The 21,527-nt window shown below is 33.4% G+C and overlaps 1 long non-coding RNA gene across 2 annotated transcripts; it reads left to right on the forward strand.

The window, feature by feature from the left end:
- Nucleotides 1–8,443: 8,443 nt before the first annotated feature.
- Nucleotides 8,444–20,195, forward strand: LOC115960819. 2 transcript variants are annotated; one of them, XR_004085242.1, is made up of 3 exons: nt 8,444–9,652; nt 11,811–11,931; nt 19,938–20,195. It is a non-coding gene; the product is annotated as an uncharacterized LOC115960819 (long non-coding RNA). The 2 variants fall into 2 exon arrangements; XR_004085241.1 differs by lacking the exon at nt 19,938–20,195 and having other exon boundaries at nt 11,811–15,673.
- The last annotated feature ends 1,332 nt before the right edge of the window (nt 20,196–21,527 follow it).

Genomic DNA, 21,527 nt, shown 5'->3' on the forward strand with positions numbered 1-21,527 from the left:
AAGTTTACCTTCCCCCTCCGCATTAAAAATCTTGGAACAACCTTATCAGTTGCATTTAATGAGGAAATGACCCCTGAACAGTATCTTCACAGCTAGCTGCCCTTTCCACCACCTTCAGCAGAGCGTTGATGGGACAAGTGTCCTTAGAAATGTCTGGAGGCATACAGATGGAAGGCTAGGATATAAAGAAGAGGGGTATAAAAGGAGAGGGATCTCCTAGAAAGGGGGGGACCTTTTGCTGGTGGAGAAACTAGAAAAAAGAGAAAGTGAACAGTGTATTATTGGATGTAAAACTCAGACTTTATATATAAGAGACTAATCCCCGGATCTGCCCGAAGAGAGATATTTTTCTTATCATATACTTGTATTATTCATTTTTGTTACTTTTAACATTATAAGGTTTAATTTGTTAATTTTTAAAACTTTAGTGTTTAATTTATTACATTATAAGGTTGAATTTGGATGTAAAGATAATTTACACCCCATGAACTATAAGGCTTAAAATAATGTGTTCCTAAAAATGATTGAAATATAAGTTTAAGCGTTTGGATGTAAAAATATGTAATATTAAGTTGTGTCTTTGAATGGAAATGCTAAAAGTATGTAAATATTATTTGAAATAAATAACTTAATGAGCTTGACAAAAGATGGTTCAAATCAACTTATGCAAACCAAATAGAGTTAGAAATGAGTCAAGTGACTCAAGTTAAGTTGAGTATTAAAAAAATGGGTCATTCTACTGCACCCCTTATATTTTTTAGTGGGTACGGTACCCACCCAAATCTAAACCATTAATTAGTGTTATTTCAATAGTGACCGTTGATTTAAGTTTAGTGTGAAACCTGTTATCGGTAAGCTAGATCAGTATATAAAAGCCAGAAACAAAAACAAAAAACAAGTGGGTCTCTCTCAACTTCATATCCTCTCTCGTCTCGTCTCGTCTCGGGTGCTTCCTCTTTCTCCTTCCCTTAAAAAACTCAAATTACTGTGTATTTAAGGTGGAAGGAAGGGTTTTTATAAAGAAATAATTTTTTTTTTCCTTTTATGTCCTAGGGAGGACACGGGTATAGAGTTGCTATTTCTTTGTTTCTATTTCATTTCTTTTCTATGCGATGTACATCTAAGCTGTAATTCTGTAGCTATTGCAGCATCTTGGAATCACATTTTGATTTTGATTTTGAGTGTTTTCTAGTTTTAAAGTTTGAGAGCTTTTGTGTTGCATTTTGGCTAGTACAGAATTGGGTTTTTTGTACTTTTGCTTGCTATTTGTCTTGTTTTGAGAATTGTGTCTCAGGTTGTTTTTGGTGTCTGTGCTAATAAAATTTTCTGATTTATCAAAAATTTTTTTTAAAGAGATTGTAGATGAAAATAACGAAAATTTTGAAACATCTTGTAATTTTATATTGACATATTGAATCAGTTAATAGCATTTTCGGATGGCTAACTAGGGTCAAACGGACTGCTACTTTTGATGCTAGTGCTTACTTAATGGCAAGGTTTTCTTTATGACTGTCTCACTAGGTAAATTGAGTTGTATCATATTCATATCTTCATATCAACAGATGCTTATTTTATTTCTTGAAAATTTGTTCATATGAAATAAAGAGAGCAGGATCCCCCGGCAAATGCTGTTGAGGACATTTCTAATGTCATTAGTTATGTTTTGTACTTAGTCCAGAGAGTTGATACACAAATAAATTATAGAACTTGAAAGATACATACTAAATTTTCTTTTCTTTTCATTTCCACGATAGTAAAGAGCAATTGATACACCTTTTCTAGTGCTGTACACTTGTCCTTTCATAGCAGTGCCACTATGTAGCTGGACCTTAGTCTTCTCGGTCTGGACCAAGCAAAAGGATATGGGTGGAGACAATTAATGGGGTTCTCATACTCTCATAGGCCCTAGCTAGCAAAATCATGCATTTCTACCCAATGTTAGTGCTGTACACACGGCAAACTTTTGTGTATATATTTGGATTTTGGACCATATATAGTCCCGAACTTTAGACTAACAGGTAGAAGAAGACAGAGACATTCAGTCTCCAAGCTAGCTAACTCTATCAACTACCATTTCCCGAACCCCTAAAATGGGAAAGTATCACTTCTAATCAAATGATGAAATGAGGGAATTGTTTTTCATGTATAATATTTTCCTTTATTCTTGATATTTGGTTCATATTTTCAAGCCCTCTGTTTCAAAGATAACTTAAAATATGTTTTATTACGTATGTTTCAGGTCACTGTTTTGACTTTGATTCAAGCATGGTAGCTTTTGTTCTGGACCTCTGGTTACGTGTCCACAACCCATTGATTTTAGGTTATAATGTGGATAATTTTTGTGAGGAGCTCAATGATTTGTCTTCTAAAGATATCACAAAAACCCTACTTTTTTCATTGCATTTTCTTTTTGTAGTGTACTTTCGTTCCATGTTCAATAATTTGATATGAGGGCCTGCCTTGCCATAAGAGGATGCACCACTCCCTTGACAAGTTTATTTTCATTGATTTTTTTTGGGTCAACATTGGATCATTTTGTTTCAATAGTAAGTTGTGTAAAAGACTTTTTGTATTTAGAAAATGAGAGGTTTGATGGTGAAAATAAGCTAGAATTTAATCTTAAATAGTCAAGACAATATATTTGATATAATTTTATGTTGAATTGAGACTATTTCATTCTATTCTAGCTCCAAATTACTTTCTGATGTAAATTAGGTTGAACCCAATCGATTTGGTCTGTCAATCAATTAATTTGACTATTTAAGTGTTTATTTGGTACAGTTTATTTTTTCAGCATTTTGAGAATGAACTGTTTAAAAAAAATTTACCTAGAAAAAAAGAAGTAAAATCTATTAAAAAAAAAAACATTATAAAAATAAAGATGGATTGGAAACGTGTTATCAAACAGACACTTGTAAAAACATGATTGTCTACCTATGAAATTGACAATCAGGCATATTGCTATAAATTTGCTACACGTATGTCTACTAGTTCAATCATTTTATAGCACTTGTAGGAATATTTTACAAAAGTGAATAAGTTATGCAAAAAGTTTTAAAGATTAAAGAAAAGAGGGAGATTACCATTTATCCATGTGGTATTGGCGTATTTCTAAATTGTTATGGCGGCCCAACAAACTTAGAGGCATGAGGCAATATATTTTTGGCCTTTTTGTTATTATTTTAATAATATTTAAATTTTTTTAATATTATAATTTTTTTATAACAAATATCCATTTTTATTTATTTATTTTGTAATATGCTTTTTTCTATTGAAAAAATGCTAAAGTTGTAACAAATTTTACTACAAAACTTACAAATTATGTAGCAATAAATGTAATTAGTAACATTTCAAGAAGATAATAAACAAGTATTTGAATGAATGATGTTAAGGATATTATAAATTTTATTACATGAGGCTTGTATCACCAATCACAAAAAGTAATTCAAAAATGCATTTAATAGGTTGTTGATTTTCACAAATCATATTAATTGTCACATCTATTTATAAAAGTTTTGAAATAAAATTTATAGTATTTCTAGCATTTTCTTATCTGAATTATTTCTTGTAATTAGTGACACATATTTGTAAGACTCATGTATTTAAAGTTGTATTATCTCTAGCATTACTCAATTTTTTGGAACTTCTTAAAATCAAAGAAAAAAAATGTAAAACTTGTTTTTTTTTTTTTTTTTAATACTTCAAATTTGCCCTAAAATTTAATGGCCTTTCTCTAGTAGGGGGCCCTATGCTCATACTACACAAATTCAGTTGCACCAACTTCAATGAGTTCATATAAATTATAATGCTACCCTAATATATGCATATTCACCACATTTGCTCTGTAATTGGAGAAATTCACTTTTCTTTTGTTTTTGATATCTCGATTCCGAATTAGTTATGAGACTTGAATAGACAACTACATAAATCCTAAATTAGAATGAAAGGAAAAAATTGACAAAGAAAAACAAAAGAGTCTTTGAGGGGCCAATGGTAACTAAATTCTTTTGTATATTCCAATGCACAAAATTGAACCTGTAGGTATGATTTTAAATAAACGAATTAACAGAATAAACTACATAGTGTTACAACAAATGGCTACAACTCTCATGACTCAAATAGAAGTCACTTAGTGGCATGATTCATAATTTAGTGTCAATTGTCCAATGACATTACATAATGTCGATAATTATTAAGGAGAATTATATTCTTAGCTTATCAAATGGAAGTTATTGAGGTGAAATATATTCTTAGCTCATCTATGAATATGTTGCTAAATAATTACTAAGAAAAAAAATGCGAGGGATAATTCTGCAAGCACAATCTCTAAACCTTTTTAAATTTTAATGGAATTTCTACCGCCAAAAGTTGAGATTATTATCATTGAGCTGTGAAAAGGCTGAAGTATGAAGAATGATGATGAGAGTTGGGAAAGTGGCAATTAGATGGGGTCGGTGAGAGCAAAAAAGTAGGATCACTTTTGTCTTTTTTTTCCCAGCAAGCGTTTACACGCCTCTTTTCTTTCCATTTTGAGGAGACAAGTTTTACGTGGGCTCGGGTGAAAAATGCATGGGCCCTACCTAAAAATTTTCTCCCCCCTCCCCCCCAACCAAACAACACACAAACTTATTTTTTTCTCTTATTTTTTCTCAATTAATTTCCATCCACCCTATTCTACATAAAATAAGGAAACAATTTGTTTTTCTTGGGCCACTTGCATCAATTTTTCACAATGCTTGCGTCAATAAAATATTATTAGGCTTTTGCGTTTTAGGCCTAGGCCCAAATGGTTCACTCATCCTTTATCATCGTTCTTCTCCTCCAAAAGAAAGAGAAAAACAGACAAAATCCTAAAACCTTAAACTTTGGTCCCTTTGTGAATCTTCTTGATGTCTCAGACTAGAGATGACAATTTTACCCCGCCCCACTTGACTCACCCCTCCTCGCTTCGCCCCGCGCAGGTTTTCCCCACCTCGCAAAGGTGGTGGGGCGAGAATGGGGACAGATTTTAGCCCCGCACCACGGAGCGGGGCGGGATGGGTTTAGACTTTTTAGACCCGCCCCGCCCCGCCTTGCGTTGATAAGGGTTAAATTGTAAAATTTTCATACCCTAAAATCCTATAGTTTTAAAAAACATATTATCACCTTATTATATTCTACCTAACGTGGTTCTCTGCCTTTTTTTTTTTTTTTTTTTTTTTCTTCTTCTTCTTCTCTCTCTCTCTAGCAATGTTGGAAATAAGGTACCAATTTTAACGTTTTCTTTTGTCTTTATTAGAAACAAATTTGTATACCATTGAATCATTGATTTTGTACTATGAGATTTTTGTTTTTATTGTGATAGTGTCTTGTTAAACAATTGGATAATATTATTTAGTATTTGCTAAAAATTAGTTTGATTTGATGGGATAAATTAATTTGTAATTTCAAGTATATATTTTTTTAATGAAATAGGTTTTATTAAAAAAAAATTTAATAACTTTGGGCAAATCAACAAAAACTAGAGTTTTGCGGGATGGGGTAGGGCTTCGCGGGGCCCCAAGGGGCGGGGATGGGGCAAAAAAAAATTTCCCGTCACGCAGGGCAAGGCGGGGATAAGGGAAGACAAAACCATGTGAGGCGGGGCCGAAGATCCCATCCTTCGGCCCCACCCCGCCCCATTGCCATCCCTATCTTAGACTACTACAACAACAGGCGTGAGCTTCTTCTAGATGACGTCGTGGAAGACATCCTGGGTCATCTAGCAGTGAAATCCATAACCCGCTTCGGGTGTGTTTCTAAATCTTGTGACTCCATCATCACCGATCCCACTTTCATTACCAAACACTTGAAGCTCAATCTTAACCAATCCGAATCATTAATATCCACAAAAACTCACGGTGGGTATTTGCTATATACTACAAAGGATAAGAATAGTTCATCATCTTCTAAACAAGGAGATTCTAGCCTATTGCCCCTATTTTGTAAAAAATTTGGCAATATGTCTCTGTTTCTAAACTATTTAGGTTCATGCTCCTGTTTTGAAACTTGATTTTCTCTAAATCAAGTTCAGCCCTATAGTGACGTATTAAGGAGCTCTATAGCGACGTTTTAAGGATGTATAGCGACGTTTTGAAACTCGATTTTCTCTAAATCGAGTTTCATGCAAGTTTTTTTTTTTTTTGGCCTATAGCGACGTTTTAAGGACCTATAACGACGCTGAACTCAATTTTGAGTAAATTGAGTTTCAAAATAGGGGCATGAACCTAAATAGTTTCAAAATAGGGACATATTGCCAACATTTTTACAAAATAGAGGCAAAATGCTAGAATTTCCTTCTAAACAATTGTGTACTGTTGTTTACAACAACGACCGCACTTTGACCCAGGTTTCTAGGTTTGAAATGCCCTCTTTTTTTGACGAATGCGACATAGTTGGTTTCTGTAATGGCTTGTTCTACCTAGCTAATTATGGTAAAAAACTTTGTCACATTATTTATCTGTGGAACCCATGTATTAGAATGTTCAAGAAGCATCTAGCTACACCCTTTACTGGTGCAGGAAACACCTGCGTTATTGAACTTGCTTATAATCCTCAAAAAAATGACTTGAAGATTCTTAGACTTGTGTCTTTTTTTTTTTTGGACGAGGCTGAAGCCGAGATTTACAGCTTGAGTACAGATTCGTGGAGAAAGGTTGTAATATCGATGGAGTCCTTAAGAGGGTATGAACCCAACTTTGGAACTATTTTTGACATTGCTCAAACCTGTATATTTTTTAATGAAGCTTTGCACACTGTAGCAGACAGTAATCACCACAGTTTCATTCTGTCCTTTAACGTCAATGATCAGATCTTTCGTGAGATAATGTTGCCTCCTAATTACTTGGATGGTGTGCCTGTATTTTCCACTGAACCTGCAGTGTTCAAGGGATCCCTGGCTATTTTATTTTACGCTTCTGATGATGGGGATGCTTCAGTCACATATGGGTTATGGAGGAGTATGGTGTGGCCCAGTCTTGGACTAGAAAATATATGGTACAAATGGACTAGAATTTCTATCTTATATATAAAAAATAAAAAAAATTATAAAGGAGTGATGTTATATTCTTATAGAGAATCGAAAATTTTTAATATAGAACATTTATGATATAAATAACAACCCAAATTTGATTACAACATCACTCCCATGTATAACATCACTTGCCCAAAGATTACATTGTTTTTCATTCATTTCAAAACAACTATCCAAGATTGATGTTTGTTAGTAACTCAGTGATTTTTATTTCCCTATTTTTCTGAGTACAACCTTGTAACTTTTGGTTTAACAAATTAAAACATCTTCGGTTTGATGTTAAACTTGGGTTGGGTTGATGAAGGATGGTAATAAGGCCACAAAATTCTTAGCCCACATTGAGACTGAAACTTATTCACTATCAAATATCACAATCAATTATATGACAAAATTCTCAATATTATGTACTTAAAATCACCCACTCTTTAATATCCAACCTAAATAATTTCAATTAGTGTGGCTTGAAAAATCTCAACTCAATATCATTGAAAATTATAACATACACTCCTGCCACAATCATAATTTCACTTTAGAGCCATTCCTAACAACCTAGCGTGCAATTAAACAACCAAACTGGGGCCATATGCCTCTCATTTCTTATTCTTGATCCACATAAAACAAGAAAGAGAGTTAGAGGAATAAGAACCCTCCCCTAAGATCTTGCATCTGGCTTCCATAAAATGAGATGGCCAGAGCTAAAAAGGAACACAAGAACCCAACAATGACTCGGGGGAAAATTGCTGGAAACCACCAAGGACAAGGTTGCTTTATCGTGCTTGTGTATATTTGGACTCTACATCATTACATATTTGGGGAAAATGGCTGTTTAGTCTTAATTTTTGAACTATGTAGCCAAATAGCCTCATTTTCAAACAATGTAGCAAAATACCCTTATTTTGAAACTTGACATTACTGATGTCGAGTTTTAATTGGAACTCAACATAATCAGTTTCAAGTTTTATGCATATTCTAAAGTGGAACTCGACAGTCCTAGTGTTGAGTTATACACAAAATTTTCGATAAAATTTAAATGAAAAAAATATACATAAAATACGATATTGTTAATGTCAAGTTCCGAAACTGGGATATTTCGCTACATAATTTGAAAATGAAGTTCTTTGGCTACACAGTGCAAAAAGTAAGGCTAAGCAGTTCCAAAATATTTGGCATTCCATAGAGTTGGAAGGAGCCGTAGCACTACCCAAAAATTCTAAATAAATACTTATTGGGCTTTTGGGTTAGACTTAGGCCTAGGACACCAAATATCAAATGCCATGGATTATCAACAAATAAAAGCCTTGTTGGGTTTTCAGATTAGGCCCAATAGATTCACTTTCCTAATCTCCATCCTTGTTTTTCTTCACTCTTTTTCTCCTCCCTATGACACGCACACATTGCCGATTTGCTCTTTATTTTACACTCAAACCTCAAACCTCAAACCTTGGACCCTTCGTGATGTCTCAAACTGCAACAACAATGGGTGAGCGTGTTCCAAACGATGTCGTGGAAGGCATCCTGGGTCAGCTACCAGTGAAATCCTTAACCCAATTCAGGTGCGTTTCGAAATCTTGGGACTCCATCATCACTGACCCCACTTTCATTACCAAACACTTCAAGCTCAACCTTAACCAATCCGAATCGTTAATATCCACAAACGCTCACAGTGGGTATTTGCTATATACTACAAAGGATGAGAATAGTTCACCATCTTCCAAACATCTGTGTACGGTTGTTTGCAACAGTGACAGCACATAGACCCAGATTTCAAGGTTTGAAATCCCCTCACTTTTTGAGAAATATAGTATAGTTGGTTTCTGTAATGGCTTGTTCTGTCTAGCTAGTCGTGTCTATGATCTTGATCACATTATATATTTGTGGAACCCAAGTATTAGAATGTTTAAGAAGCTTCTATCTACTCCCTTTACTAACGAGGATAATAAGATATATACGATGTCTGTTGTTGGACTTGCTTATAATTCTCAGAACAATGACTTCAAGATTCTGAGACTTCTGTCTGTTCTTTGGGGAGAGGCTGAGGCCGAGATTTACAGTTTGAGTACAGATTCCTGGAGAAAGGTTGTAATATCGATGGAGTCCTTAAGAGGGTATGAACCCAACTTTGGAAGAATTTTTCAGATTGATCCACCCTGTATATTTTTGAATGGAGTTTTGCACACCGTAGCATACACTAGCCGCCACCCTTTCATCCTGTCCTTTGATGTCAATGATGAGAGCTTTCGTGAGATGTTGTTGCCTTTTAATCACATAGATGTGGTTACGTTTTCTCATCATGCATTGTTTAAGGGATCCCTAGCTCTTTTTTGCTTTTGCTGTTAGTCGTATGGGTGTCTTATGCAACATATGGGTTATGGAGGAGTATGGTGTGGCTGAGTCTTGGACTAGAAAATATATGGTACCAATGATTCAGTGTAGGGTTGTTCTATGGCTGCACTGATAAGGGTGAACTTTTGATTAAGAATGCCACTGGGCTGATTTCATTTGACCCTGAGAATCAAAAGCAGAACATTCTTGCAATTGAAGATGCTGATTGGGTGGGTTTCACAGCTAATTCAATGGAGAGCTTGATTTTACTCAATGGCGGTAAGTAAATGTGAAAATTCACTTTAGCTATTATATCACTTTCAGTTTTGCCACCATCATTGTGAAAATTAACTTTAGCTAGTATTGCTGAATTTGTATATAACTTTAGCTGGTACTTTTGATGCTGAAACTAAGGTTGTAATTGTTTCCATCCTTGAGTTTAAGTAACTTCTCAATATGAATGGGTGAAGTTAGCTAAATTACATTTGAGGAATGATCAAATGGGATTTCAGATGGCTAAGCCATTCTGTTCTGTTGTGCTTTTGCCATTGAGCATTCCAAAACCCTTTAGTCTAATTGGCCCACTTAGCAATACTTAGTTCCATGGCTATATGTGATAGATTATAGTGGTCACTTGTTCTCAAGTCCAACAACTAGCAGTAGCTGAAATTTTGCTCCCTTTCAGAAGTTTAAAACAATAAAATCCTAATTGACCATAATTTAACAGTGCCAAAATCCAAAATTGCATTAATATTACTAGTAGGTGTTGATGTAACATTGAAGTAGGACAGATTTGAAGTACCTACGATATGCATGTGCTGGACTTTAATAGGAAAAGTGGGCTCTCATTTGAAGTATCTCTCATGGCTGGAGATGTATCCAGTACAGTCTCCAAAGAGTATCTAAAGATTAAAAAATGTTTTAAATTTTGGATAGTTGTGGATGTGGTCAAGACGGCCTTGATACGATCTTGATGCGGGAGTTGCTTAAATTGGGAAGAAAAACTAGTTGGTTTCACTTTGAATGAGTCAAAATCCTTCTCTTGTTTCTCTCTCTCTCTCTCTCTCTCTCTCTCTCTCTTAGACACACACACATACCCTTCGATCTTACACTTACTCATCAATTGATCATGATTTCCTGGTCATGGGGGTTGATGGATATTGTTGCATCTGTGTTTGCACTTTGAAGGAGTTTTGCATTTTGAAAATGTTTTTGAAGGATTCGATGCTTGTAATTTATTTTTGAATCTGATAACATAAAAGAGTTAGTGGAGATCTCAGGATTTATTTTTGATGATTTAAGTTAGTTTTAGACCCAAGGGGGAGTGGAAAGAATGTCAAAATTTTGATTGGAAGGTTGTTTTTTTTTTTTTGAAAAAAAAAACATATCTTTGCTTTATCACTTTGAGACATTGAAGGATAAAAACTTACAAGTACCCCCAGGCCCCAAGCTTTTAAGTGCTGGAATGTCTAGTTGTAGGGCAAGCATCTTAAGCCGTAAGCTATATTTCATAGATGAGATTAAAACATAAAAATAAGGTCAGGTTAACATCGTGTCTCAAATCTGGATTCATTACCCTTCTATGAGGTTTATGCATAAGGCTTGCCATTTGCGAGATTAATTAAAAAAAGAGTTGTTATTTAGAAAGAGTATTTCAAGCTAATAGCTCCTACTTTTCATAACTTGTTCCAATTATTCTCAAAGATTGTATTAATGGTTAGAGTTCCCGCTCACATGCTCTTTTTACTTGTGTTTGAATCCCAATGCAAGTTAAATACTATGCATGTTTGAGAATTATAGATGATTGGGTCATTAATTGCTATTTGCTATTTTTTGGTGCATGAGTCAAATTTTGTTCTGTTACAGGGCTTAAAATGTAGATTTATAAAATATGAAAACACAGGGCTTTTCTAGCCTAGTAAGCAGGCATTTTGTGAAGTTATTGACTTCAGCATTTGATAATGAACTTGTTACTTAGAATGTCAGAATGTATAACAAAATTCTTCCAAACACTGTTTGGTGCTACTGAGATGGGAATGTGCTTTGTGCCACGTAGCTTCAGAGAGTGAAACCAAGGAAAAGCCTTCCGGTCATCCATTTTTGGTACATGGATACTCTTTCCTGTTTGACTTGAAAAACTTTTTTGGCCTACTTTTAAACAGCTTTTGTCTTTTTGGTTAGTTATTTGTTAAAATGGAATCAGAGCCTAGTTTGATGTCTCTATTAGGGGTGTCTTTTGGTCTATCTGTGTAAGACTTATTATTCGGCCCCAGTTGTTAGGCAGGCCTGCCTGCAAGGGGGTGTGTTACGTCTTACCCTAATTAACATATATTTTGTATCCTCTTCCTTACTTATGTGTATTTTGGATTGGATGCTTTAAAAAAACAAAAAAAAAAATTGTAAATACCTCTGTTTCTTTATTGTTTATGTGCCACAGGGTAGAGCAAGGCAGATGGTTTTAAGCACCTGCAAAACAAGCAGAATAAATCTTGTTGATCTAGCTGGTTCAGAGCAACAAAAGTTAACTGGTGCAGCAGGGCTGCGTTTAAAGCAAGCTGGTAATATTTGTAGATCACTTTCATAGCTTGGGTATTGTAACACCTGCCTCACTTAAATTTAATTTAGTTACTTCTAGAGTGGAGTTGATGAATTATTTAATTTATTTTTAAGGTGATATTATTTTATATTATGATATCTACAAAGAAAATAAATAAAAGAAGATATAACGTAAGAGTTATTTTTGTGGATTATTTATATTTAACTTTTAATCTCCTTAGATAAGAGATTAAAACCTATTTGGATTAGGAGTTTAAGTGTTATTGGAATCCATTTAGAGTCTGTTTGGATACCGCTTATTTTGCTGAAAATTGAAAACTTATTGTTGAAAGTACTGTAGTAAAATAATTTATAAGCTAGCTGATTTTTTGGGCTGAAAGTACTGTAGCTTCAGCTAAATAGTAATGTGAACAGTACAAAATAATTCATCTGCGTTTTTCATCTTGTTGTGGGGTTTGTGAAAAATAACGTGGGACCCAAGTAATTTTTAGCCAAACACGCAAAACGTGGACGCAAAACGCTATCCAAACACTCACTTAGAGTTCTAACCTATCTAAACAACCTTAATTTGAGTTTAATTGGGAATTAAAGTCTTGGAAGCTTATTTAAGTTATAGTGGGTCTTAAACTCTAGCCCAAGTAGGATTGTTATTTAAGAGTACTAATTGGAGTGAGCTTGATCTTCCTAGACTGAATTGGAGTGTTATTTAGAGGTATATATACTGGGTCTTTTAAGTCTTTCATGTGAAAGGTAGGGAGAGACACTGGATGCTAAAAGCTACGGCAAAAAGGATCATTGCCAAACTTGACAAAGATGACATCAAGGTAACTTCTAAGGAGCTTACTATAGATTGTGTGTGTGATATCATAGGTTAAAGATACATGTTGTATATCTCCAAACAGTAGAGTCGATATTACAAGATTTACATGTTGCAGGATATCTCTAAGATGATGGTATAGGATTTCTTGAAGTTTCTGCGTTATGACTTAATTAAGTGGCATGATACGCATCTATATATATTATATGTAGAGAGTAAAGAGTCATAATTGATGTACATAGCATGGTGAGTCATAAGATTACATGATATCAATACCCCAATTGAGATCGAATTCCCTATATCCAATTTAAATAGACTATCATGAGATGTAAGTAAATACTGATGCTTGTGGATTATTTCGGATCTGATGGTAAAATATTAAATACTAATGATAGGCCTTTGGTTAAGAAACATTGTTAGGATTTGACATGTAGGTATGATGTATAAAGGTCCATATATGATTTTGGAAGAGGGATAGCATGAATGGATTATGTAAATAGAGTAAGAATGACTTAACAAAGCAAAATCATCTCTATAGCTAATGAAAGAGCTTTTGGTGGCTGGTTTATTTATTTTAGTAAGAGGATTTTTAATTAGTAGTGGAAAGCTTAGCACTTAATAAATCATCTATTTATGTATTAGGTTCGAGTGACATCGGCTTGGATAGTTGAGTTCTAATGTGTTTTGGTGATTTGAGATTAGTGGACTTCAGAACAAGATGTCTCTCAAGACGTATATATTTATATAAATTTGTGGTAAAAATATATTTATATATACATAATTGCAAAAGTGAAGTTTCTAAAAACTTATACCATTGTTGATGCTTTATACATACCTGAATTTTATTATTTTTTGTATATTATTTTGAAACTATATATGCTAAGAATGACTCAAAATCATATTTTTGAGAAAGTATTTGTCATATGATATATGATTAGTATTGACAATAGTATAATAAAGTAAGAATGTTTTCAAACGAGTCATCTAGATAGTCTGTAACCTTTGCTAACATAGGGTTAAGTGTTGGTCTTCGGCGAATGTAGTGTTATTGTAGTGTGGTGCAGTGTTATTGTTTGCTCTTCGGAGCCAGTGTTATCATTTGCTCTTTGGAGTCAGTGTTGCCTCTTTGAGGTTAGTGTTATTGTTCCTCATGGGAATCACCTTCCGAGTGTTTAGCAGTTTATGTCTTTGTCTGACTAATGTTTAACGTTTTTCATATCAAACTATTGTTTTATTGTTATTGACCTTTATAAGTAGAAAAATTGTTTATTACTATAATATATTGTTTCTACCTATTTAGTGTATTTTGGCCAATTAAAGTGATTATTATTTTATTTAATGATTACAGCGTTATAGTTAAATGTTTTATTTTTGATAGTTTTACAAAGTATATTATATTACTGTTAAAACTATTTGTAAATGTTTTGTAAAGCTTATATTTTATCAATGATACTATTGATTTGTTTTGAAAGACATGCTCATGTTATATAGTCTCTTATTAAGCTTCTAGCTCACCCCCCTTTTCTCCACCCTTTCATATTAGAGTAGTGGAATATATTTTGATGTTATATCATTGGAGTCATAGATTGAAGATTCCTTTGGAGCTATGTTAGTTGATGAACTGTTTTAGTATATTTTTCTTAAGATAGTGAGTTTAGTATTCTTGAAACTATTTGGGATTGTATTTGAAGACTTTATTGATAAAAGTTTTAGTTTGATGGATTTTATAAGAAAGACTTGATGATTTGATTCTTACTTGTGAATATTTAATTACGTTTTGTTCCATTATAGCAAATGTTGATTATTTATAAGATAGGTCATGCATCTAAATCCTTGGTATGAGTTTGGGGTGTCATAGGTATGATCAAACATATCTTCTATCTTGTTTGGTTTAGTTTACCAATTGCTCAATATTGCTGTATGTACAAAGCCGCCAAAAACATATATGATCAATTAGGTACAATATGGCATAACACATATTTGAGTTCTAAATTTGATGTCATCATGATTGATCCATCCACCTTCAAAATTATTTCAGTAATCCTATTGATTCAAAATGGGTGGGTTGATTTCTCTCCTATAATTGAATGCTACATTGAAGGAGATGAGATGTCAATGGAATGCAAAATAATGGAGAAGGAAGAATATTAATTTCAAATAATATATATATATATATATATTTTTTGAAAATAAAAAATAAAACAGTGGAGAAGGAAGCTGGTAAGAAGGTAACACATTTGAGTACAATCTATAAAAAATGAAGAGAATACTGCAAAAAAACATCCTAAACTTTTGGTCAAAATCAACCTAAACCCCTAATCTTCTAATTTGAAATTAGAAGCCACTGAACTTTGAGAAATACCCAAATTGTTCCTTAATTTAAGGATCTAAATCTCTAAGTATTGAAGTGCTTATGGAATAGGTTCAGTTCATTGCACGCTTTTTAACTGCTTGCATTGATGTTCACTTGGACCATGGTCTTGCCACAAATATTATCATTGACTAAAACAGTATTTGATGGCTCTAGTGGCACGCCAAACTCATTTAAGATTCATATAGATCATGGTGTTTCTTGCGTCTATCTGATCTTATAGAATTCTCAATTGCTCCTACTACACAAATTTAGTTGCACCAACTTCAATGAGTTCATATAATGCTACCCTAATATATGCATATTTAACAAAATTGATTTTTAATTTGAGAAATTCACTTTTCTTTTATTTTTTGATATCCCCAATTAGTTATGGGACTTGAATGGACAACTGCATAAATCCTATATGAGAATGAAAGGAGAAAATTGACGAAGAAGAAAAACAAAAGAGCCTTTGAGCGGCTAGTGGTAACTAAATTCTTGTGTTTGTGTTTTCCGATGCACAAAATTGAACATGTTTGTATGAATTTAAGTAAATGAAAAAAAAAAAAAAAAATGAACTACGTAGATTTAAAAGTAAATGGCTACAACTTCCATGACTCGTCACTTAGGCTGTGTTTGTTTTTGGTGAAAATCACTTCCGGAAATGCTTTTTCGTAAATGTGGGTGTTTGGTTGCGCATGGAAAATAAATTTTCTGGAAATGCTTTTCAGTTGACCATGTGTTGGGGTGTAAAATGATTTCCGTTTTTATTTTACCTTCAAATATCATTTTCCGGAAAACAGAGAGAGAGCTGAGTGAGAGTGAGATAGAGGAAGAAGAGAGAGGGAGAGAGCACACCCCTCCGGCCAGCCAAGCTCCGGCCAGAGAGATCGCACCCAGAGAGAGATCGAACCCAGAGCCCTTTGACTTCGACTTCGAATCGCACCCTTCGACTTCGCCGTTTGCCTTCAACTTCGAATCGCACCCAGATCGCACCCTTCGACTTCGCTAGCGAACCCAGAGCCCAGATCACACATTTGACTTCGCCAAGATCGCACCGAGACGGCACCAATTGCACCGATCGCATTGAGATCGCAATTGAGAAATGGTTGGGTTTTGATGAATTTGACTAGATTTGACCGGATTTGATGAATTTTTTTTTGTTGGGTTTTGTTTTTGTGTTTACCTATTGAGAAATGGTATTATATATTTGTTATTATATATTTGTTTAGAAGCTGAGAAAATGTGAGGAATAAGAAGAAAATGTGTTTTCTATATTATTTTCATTAACACAACCAAACACTAGAAAATATTTTCCAAAGCATTTTTTGGAATGCAACCAAACACTTGAAAATATTTTCCTTCCCTGAAAATAGCATTTCTGGAAAATATTTATTTTCTGGAAAATATTTTACATAAACCAAACACAGCCTTAGTGGCATGATTCATAGTCTAGCTCCAATTTTCCAATGACATTACCTAATGTTGAGAATTATTAAAGAGAAATATATTCTTAGCTCATCAAATGGAAGTCATAGAGGTGAAATATATTCTTAGCTCATCTATGAATAAGTTTCTGAATAATTACCAAGCAAAAATGTGAGGGATAATTATGCAAGCAAAATTTTTAAGCTTTTTTAAATTTTAATGGAGTTTTTGCTGCTAGAAGTTGAGATTATTACTATTAAGTTGTGAAGAGGCTTGTGAAGAGGTAGAAGTTTGAAGATTGATGATGAGAGTTGGGAAAGTGGGAATTGGGTGGGGTAGGTGAGAGCAAAAAAGCATGGTTATTTTTGTCTCTCTCCTAGCAGACATTTTCACACATCTTCTCTTCATTTTAGAGAGACAAGTTTTGTGTGAGTTCTATTGGAAAATGCCTGGGTCCCACCAAAAAATTTTCTTTCCCTCCCCCCTTTCAACCAAACAACACACAAACTCATCTTCTCTCCTATTTTTTCTCCATTATTTTCCATCCATCCTATTCCACCCCAACCAAACATACGCTTAATCCACATAAAACAAGGAAACAACTTGTTTTCCTTGGGCCACTTGCATCAATTTTTACAATACTTGTGTCAATAAAATATTATTACGCTTTAGGGTTGTTAGGCTTAGGCCCAAATGGTTCACTCATCCTTATCTTCGTTCTTCTCCTTCAAATCATATACTATATAATAAAAGTTGGGCTTAGAAGCAATACTTGCGCCAAGTGACTTTACCAGATAGAGGAAATTTTTTTAGATTTTTAGATTTTATAAATATCTATATAATTTTTTTCTCCTATAATTTCTAAGTTGATAAAAAACTTAATTTGGATTAATTTGATTACAATCTAAATTCTTCATCTAATCCATTCCATTTGCTATAATTTCTAAGTTGATGAAAATATTAACTTGATAGCAATCTAAATTCTTCATCTAATCCATTTAATCCTTATTTGTACCTGTAGTGTATTATAAAAAAAAAAAAGAGTTTTAACAAAACATGCAACTTACATTAAAAATAAGTGTTTTAACAAAACATGCTATCTACCTTCAACAAAACGTAAAATTTTAGAAAGAGATTAAATTTAGTTGGTTTTCTTCTTTGAAAAGTAAATTTAGTTGGTTGGTGCCATACAGCTACAACCTTCAATTGTGACTATCTAAATATTATCAACAAAACCTAAAATAATATTAAAAAATGTTTTAAATTCTGGATACAGTCTGATATGTTGTGGATGCGGTCAAAACACAGCCTTGATACGATCTTGATGCGGGAGTTGCTTAAATTGGGAAGAAAAAACTAGTTGGTTTCACTCTGAATGAGTCAAAACTCAAAACCCTTCTCTTGTTTTTCAGTACATAGTCTTTCTCTCTCTTAGACACACATACACTTCGATCTTATAACTACTCATCAATTGATCATAATTTCTTGGTCTTGGGGGTTGATGGATGTTGTTGCATCTGTGTTTGTACTTTGAAGGAGTTTGTGATGCATGTGGGAGATAATTGAGTTTCTGTTATTATTTTTTACCAGTATGATACTTGTGGGTTTGAGAAGTGGGGGACAATTGGAGATGAAGCTGCAGATTTTAGGCTTAGTGCATTTGGGCATTTTGAAAATGTTTTTGAAGGATTCGATGCTTGTAATTTATTTTTGAATCTGATAAATATTCCTAAAAGTGTAGATGAGTTAATTAATTATTGTATATCCTAGTTATAAAGCAATAAGCAAAGGTTATAAATGGCACTTCCTTGTCTCACTGTTGATGTTGGGTATATATATATATATATATATTCTTGTTTTTAGGAGTTGCCATTTCTCCATATGCTTATTGTATCTTGTGTTGGTATTGATTCTTCCTCATATTAATTTGAATTATGGTGCTGATTGTCATCAAATTTTGTATGGGTGAATACTGCCTTTAAATTCTATTCCTGCACCTTAAATTACCTATTAACAATAGAAAAAAAAAGGAAGGAATTGACTGAAGTTAGAGAATTGAATATGGTGATTCAAGGTTCTTATCCTTGATTAAGGAGTTGCATTGATGCAGAATGTTGTTGTAGTGTAATGTTAAGAAGCTTAATACTTACGATTTACATTAATTAAAAAGAGGTAATGGAGATCTCAGGGTTCATTTTTGATGATTTAAGTTAGTTTTAGACCCAAGGGGGAGGGGAAAGAATGTCAAAATTTTGATTGGAAGGTTGTTTTTTTTTTTTTTTTTTGAAATAAACATATCTTTGCTTCATCACTTTGAGACATTGAAGGATAAAAACTTAAAGTAGCCTAGGCCCCAAGCTTTTAAGTGCTGGAATGTCCAGGTGTAGTGCAAGCATCTTAAGCCGTAAGCTATATTTCATAGATGAGATTAAAACATAAAAATGAGGTAAGGCTAACATCATGTCTCACATCTGGATTCATTACTCTTCTATGTGGTTTATGCATAAGGCTTGCCATTTGCGAGATTAATTAAAAAAAGAACTGTTATTTAGAAAGAGTGTTTCAAGCTAATAGCTCATACTTTTCATAACTTGTTCCAATTATTCTCAAAGATTGTATTAATGTTAGTATTAATGGTTAGAGTTCCTGCTCACATGCTATTTTTACTTGTGTTGAATTCCGATGCATGTTAAATGCTATCCATGTTTGAGAATTATAGATGATTGGGTCATTAATTGCTATTTGCTATTTTTTGGTGTATGAGTCAGAATTTTATTTTATTTATTTATTTATTATTATTTTTTTTTTTTTTCTGTTAGAGGGCTTAAAATATAGATTTATAAAATGTGAAAACACGCGAATTTTCTAGCTTAGTAAGCAGGCATTTTGTGAAGTTATTTAGTTTAGCATTTGATAATGAACTTGTTACTTAGAATGTCAGAATGTATTACAATATTATTCCAAACACTGTTTGGTGCTATTGAGCTGGTAATGTGCTTTGTGTCATGCAGCTTCAGAGAGTGAAACTAAAGGAAAAGCCTTCTGGTCATCCATTTTTGGTCCATGGATACTCTTTCCTGTTGGACTTGAAAAACTTGGTTGGCCTACTTTCAAACACCTATTGTCTTTTTGGTTAGTTGTTTGTTAAAATGGAATCAGAGCCTAGTTAGATGTCTTTGGTTCAAATTATGTGAAATCTCTATTAGGGGTGTCTTTTGGTCTATCTGTGGAAGACTTATAATTCGGCCTCAGTTGTTAGGCAGACCTGCCAGGAAGGGGGTGTGTTACATCACCCTAATTAGCATATATTTTGTACCCACTTCCTTACTTATGTGTATTTTGGATTGGATGCTTTAACAAATCAAACAAACTGTAAATACCTCTGTTTCTTTGTTGTTTCTATGCCATAGAGTAGCAAGGCAGATGGTTTATGCACTTGCAAAACAAGCAGAATAAATCTTGTTGATCTAGCTGGTTCAGAGCAACAAAAGTTAACTGGTGTAGCGGGGCCTCGTTTAAAGCAAACTGGGAATATTAGTAGATCACTTTCACAGCTTGGGTATGGTGAAACATATCTTCTTTATTGTCTTTAACGTGAAGGTGCATTTTTGTTTTAGTTTACCAATTGGTCAATATTGCTGTATGGACACAAATCTGCCAAAAATATATATCTGCAATTAGGTTTAATATGGCATAGCACATATTTGAGTTCTCAATTTGATGCCATCATGATTGATCCATCCACCTTCAAAATTATTTCAGTATTCCTGTTGATTCAGAATGGGTGTGTTGATTTCTTTCCTATAATTGAATGCTACATTGAAGGAGATGAGATGTCAATGCAAAATAATGGAGAAGGAAGATGGTAAGAAGGTAACACATTTAAGTACAAACTATAAAAAAATTAAAAAAATAATAAAAATGATATTAAAAAAAATGAAGATTGAGCAAAACAATACATTACATAAAACACAATCTTTGAGCCACATGTTGAGGCCAAAGTCGCATTTGATAAAAGCCTATTTAGCTATGACTACAATACGTGTGTGTGTGTCTATGAAGGCATTCTTCACCAACTACTACATTGGCCGTGCATGTGTGCGTGTGTGTGCATATAGGGGGGAGAGAGAGAGTTTATTCACATTGCATATACAAATATTAAAATTTTACAGTAATATACCATTTTGGTACCTAAACTTTACTAAAAGTTTGTTTTCATCCCTAAACTTTAAAAAGTTTGTTTTTCATCACTAAACTATTAAAAAGTTCGTTTTTTGTTCAATAACTATTGAAAATGTTTTACTTTCTGTACTTAAACATTACAAAAAGTTTGTTTTTTGTCTCTAAATTATTGAAAAAAGTTCTTTTTCCATCCTTATTTTTGTCTATAAAATATTTTTAAAAAACTCTTTAAAGTTTAAGGACGAAAAACAAAATTTTTGTAAAGTTTAGGGACCAAAATAGTATTTTATCCTACATATATATATATATATATCCACAACGAAGACAACACTGAAAGTCAAGATTCATTCTCAATTCTCTTAGAACAGGTAAACTCTCAGCTGCCATTATGCATCCAGAAATCCATCTAAAGGAAGAGTATGAAACAGATAGACTCTCAGCTACCATTATGCATCCAGAAAACCATCTAAAGGAAGAGTATGAAATTCTATCATTTTTATTAATCATAAAAAGGATGAAATACTTAGAAAGCTTTTTCTAAAATGCTCTTTCCACATGTAAATAATACCTTGAGAACAAAATGAATATCCTCGTAACAGATTCTACAATTTTCACTCAAAGAAGATATTATGTCAGATTGTTTCAAATACAAAGAACTAACACGATTTAGTTGATTTCCAAAGGGTAGGTAATGGAACTTTCTTTCAAAAAGTACTTATTGAGAAAAGAAAGTACGCAGACAAAAAGGTGAATGGCATAAATTGTAACAAACAAAAAAAAATTATAAGTAAATTTTGATTTTCAAAGAAATTTACTTT

This window comes from Quercus lobata, chromosome 9 (genome assembly GCF_001633185.2).
Source record: "Quercus lobata isolate SW786 chromosome 9, ValleyOak3.0 Primary Assembly, whole genome shotgun sequence".
In the NCBI taxonomy this organism is placed as follows: domain Eukaryota; kingdom Viridiplantae; phylum Streptophyta; class Magnoliopsida; order Fagales; family Fagaceae; genus Quercus; species Quercus lobata.